This window comes from Calypte anna, unplaced genomic scaffold (assembly GCF_003957555.1).
Source record: "Calypte anna isolate BGI_N300 unplaced genomic scaffold, bCalAnn1_v1.p scaffold_100_arrow_ctg1, whole genome shotgun sequence".
NCBI classification, from domain to species: domain Eukaryota; kingdom Metazoa; phylum Chordata; class Aves; order Apodiformes; family Trochilidae; genus Calypte; species Calypte anna.
Genome location: NW_022045418.1, coordinates 85,001 through 89,391, shown reverse-complemented (window position 1 = coordinate 89,391; position 4,391 = coordinate 85,001).

Genomic DNA, 4,391 nt, shown 5'->3' with positions numbered 1-4,391 from the left:
CTGCCGGCGACCGCCGCCGGCCGCCGGCTCCGAAACCCGTAGGGAACCGCTCATCCCTGCCAGGGATCGGTTTTGCAGATGGAAGGAAAAAAAAAAAAACAACGAACCAAAAAATACCACCAACGCCAACCCGCAGGGCGCAGCACCCTGACAAGGTTCGCACCCGGGGAGCAAGGGGGAAAGCCACCGAGGGAAGGCAACCCCAAAGCCGCCCGAGTTCAGCTGCCCGTCACGAGGTGGGACGACCGGGCTTGCTGTTTCCCCTCTGCCCGGCTTTTCACGGGCTTCAGCTTAGGGCCAGGAAGAGGAGGGGGGGGGGAAAAAAAAAAAAAGCAATTCGGTGAGCTCCAGCTTAAGGCCGAAGTTAAAGTAAAGGAGGAGAGGGGAGACAGGCCTCACCGACAGCCTCCTTCCCCTTTGCCCTGTAAACTCTCACGAATCCTCCAGCTCAGTAAAAGTCAGAGGGCTCTCCAGCACTGCAAACTTGTGGGCAAAAAAAACACAGTGGTGCAGCCTGGACCCCACCACCAGCTGGGCACACTTGACCCAACCCCTCCGAAAGGAGAGCGGTGCCATCACCGAGCCCTGGGGGGAAGCCGCGGCAGGCTCGGCAACCCCGGGACATCTGCACACGGCCTTACTGGACGACAAAGCCAGCGGCCGCAAAAACACCCGCTAACAGCGGGCTCCGGCTTAGGGCCAGGACACGACTATACGAGAAAGGTGGGGCGCCGCCGCCCCACCGTAAAGAGCTCTGCCTGGGCTGCTCGACTACCGGCGGACACCCTAGAGCCGAGCAGAGCTCCGGCTTGGGAACGGAGCGCGACGAGGAAAGGCGGACAGGGCGCCGCCGCCCCGCCACCGACCACTTCTTCCCTGGCTGCTCGGCTCCCGGCGGACGCCCCGGAGCCGAGCAGGGCTCCAGCGACTACAGGGGAAAAACGGGGCACCGCCGCCCCGCTGCGTAACAGAGGTGGCCCCGCGGCTGCCTCATGCTCGCACACTCTCGGTTCTCCCCGGGAGGTGAACTAGCAAAACGGAGACGCGGTTGGGGGGGCGCCGCCGCCCCGCCCGGATCACCAGCCTGGCCCCGCGGCCACCCTTCCGGGGTCGGTTTCGATCGGCTCCAGCTACGACTCACAGCCGGAGAAGAGGGAAGAACGCAGGGCGCCGCCGCCTCTGCCCAGGAGTCCTTCGGGGAAAAGCTTTCTCTTGCCCTTTCGTGTGCTCCCTTGGACCGGCTTTTTCTTTTTTCGGGGAGAGCCCTTCCTTCCGTCCGCCCAGGGAAACCGTGCCGAGGCGGCGCCGCCGCCGCCTCCACTCTCACCCTTGCCGGTCCGCCGGGACGCTCCCTTCCCGGTCGGCAATCGGTTTCCGCTCCTGTGCCTTGGTGTGCTCCGCAGCACCACCCTCTCCCCTATATACGGACAGACGAAGTCAGTCCCGCCGGGGGCTCCAAGACCGCAGCCTGTGGTGAGCCTAGAGGCGCGCCAGTCACGCCGCCTTTTACGATGACGTAACTGGAGGCAGAGGAGAACAGCGACCCCTTCGGCGACTACCAGGAGGGGGCGCGGACAACCGGTCTACCTCGCTGCCAGAGACCAAGTCTCGCCTTGGTAGGTAGACCTGGCGACCGGCGCGGAGCCGGGAAGACCTGGCCGCCGCCTTGGCGCCGGAGCCGGGCCGACCGGGCGGACCGTCCCGGAGCCGGGACCGGGTAGACCCGGCCGCCGGCTTCTGAACCGGGTAGACCTGGCGGACCGGCCCGGAAACGGAAGCGGGGAAACCTGAGGGGACCGGCCCGGAGCCGTGCAGCCCCCCGCGGTCGGGCTCGGAACCGGAAGCGGGAAAACCCGAGGCACCGGCCCGGAGCTGGGTCGGGGTAGACCCGGCCGCCGGCTCCTGTGCCGGGGAGACCTGGCGAACCGAACCCGGAACCGGAAGCGGGAAAACCCCAGGCACCGGCCCGGAGCAGGGTCGGATAAGACCCGGCCGCCGGCTCCTGTACCGGGTAGACCTGGCGAACCGAACCCGGAACCGGAACCGGGAAAACCCGGAGGACCGGCCCGGAGCCGGAAGCGAGACCCGGCGGTCAGGCTCGCGGCCGGGTAGGTAGAGCTGGCGGTCCGGCCCGGAGCCCGGGTCGGGGTAGACCTGGTTGCCGGCTCCTGTACCGGGTAGACCTGGCGGATCGGCCCGGAGCCGGAAGCGGGAAAACCCGGGGAACTTTCCGGGAGCTGGGTCGGGGTAGACCCGGCCGCCGGCTCCTGTACCGGGGAGACCTGGCGAACCGAACCCGGAACCGGAAGCGGGAAAACCCGAGGCACTGGCCCGGAGCAGGGTCGCATAAGACCCGGCCGCCGGCTCCTGTACCGGGTAGACCTGGCGAACCGAACCCGGAACCGGAACCGGGAAAACCCGGAGGACCGGCCCGGAGCCGGAAGCGAGACCCGGCGGTCAGGCTCGCAGCCGGGTAGGTAGAGCTGGCGGTCCGGCCCGGAGCCCGGGTCGGGGTAGACCTGGTTGCCGGCTCCTGTACCGGGTAGACCTGGCGGATCGGCCCGGAACCGGAAGCGGGAAAACCCGAGGCACCGGCCCGGAGCTGGGTCGGGGTAGACCCGGCCGCCGGCTCCTGTACCGGGGAGACCTGGCGAACCGAACCCGGAACCGGAAGCGGGAAAACCCCAGGCACCGGCCCGGAGCAGGGTCGGATAAGACCCGGCCGCCGGCTCCTGTACCGGGTAGACCTGGCGAACCGAACCCGGAACCGGAACCGGGAAAACCCGGAGGACCGGCCCGGAGCCGGAAGCGAGACCCGGCGGTCAGGCTCGCGGCCGGGTAGGTAGAGCTGGCGGTCCGGCCCGGAGCCCGGGTCGGGGTAGACCTGGTTGCCGGCTCCTGTACCGGGTAGACCTGGCGGATCGGCCCGGAGCCGGAAGCGGGAAAACCCGGGGAACTTTCCGGGAGCTGGGCGCAGACCCCGCGCTCAGCCTCGGAGCCAGAACCGGCAACACCTGGCGGGCCGGTCCGGAGCCGGGTAGAGCTGGGGCACCGGCCCGGAGCCGGGCAAACCTCGCGGACCGGCCCGGAGCCCAGTAGAGGTGGCGGACCTGCCCGGGTCCGGGTAGGCCCGCCCGCCGATTCCGGAGCCGGGTGGATCTGTTGCTAGGAGGAGCGGACGGACGAGCCGCCGTTAGCCTCGGAACCGAGACGCAGTTCCGCGTCTTTGCCCCCCCCCCCCCGGAGGGCGGGGGGGGCATTGTGAGGAAAGGGGGTAGGGGCCGGTTGGGGGGGGCGCGCGCCCGACTTGATAGCGAGTGGCGACGGTAGTCCCGCTTCAGCTAACCGCGACGGTGGTCGCCGCCGCCGCCGCCGCCACAGCCGACGGGAAGGCGAGGACGCCGGGCTCTCGCTCGCCGTAAAGGAACGCTCGTCCGGTGACGATTTGGCCGCTTCCTGACGGCCGGGAGGGTAAGAACCGAAATGCCTTTCCTCCTCTTTCCACGGAGGGAAGGAGGAGCGGTATTGCCCTCCCTCTCTCCCTCACACGTTGACGTTCAAGGTGATGATTAATAAAACACGCAAGCAATTAACTCGTCAATCGACTCTCTCTTCCTTTTTCTCTCTTTTATTACTTGGCTATTTAAAAGCGGAAAAAAAAAAAAAAAAAAAAAAAAAAAAAAAAAAAAAAAAGAAAGAAAGAAACAAAACAAACAAACAAACAAAAAACGGGGCCGGGGCCGGGGCCAAGGAGGCCAAGGCCAAGGCCAAAGCCGAGGCTGAGGCCGACTGGTGTACCTTGGCAGGAAAAAGAACAAAATAAAGAAATAAAATAAAAAAAGGGGGCCGGGGCCGAGAAGGAGACGGGGACCGAGACCGAGACCGAGACCAAGGGCCGAGACCCAGACCCAGACCCAGGACGAGACTGAGGCCTAGGCCGAGGCACGGGGCACGAGGCCTAAGCCGAGGCCGACTGGTTTACCCTGGTAGAACGGGAAAAACAAAGAAACAAACAGAAACAAAAATTTTATAATAAGGAAAAGAATAGTAATAATAATAACAAACAAACAAATCATAGAATCCTAGGGGTTGGAAGGGACCTCGAAAGATCATCTAGTCCAACCCCCCCTGCCAGAGCAGGGCCACCTAGAGCACTTCGCATAGGAACGCGTCCAGGCGGGTTTTGAATGTCTCCAGTGAAGGAGACTCCACGACCCCCCTGGGCAGCCTGTTCCAGGGCTCTGTCACCCTTACAGTAAAAAAATGTTTTCGAATATTCAACTTGAACCTCCTATGCTCCAATTTACACCCATTACCCCTTGTCCTATCACTGGTCACCACTGAGAAGAGCCTAACTCCATCTCCCTGACACTCGCCCCTTACATATTTGA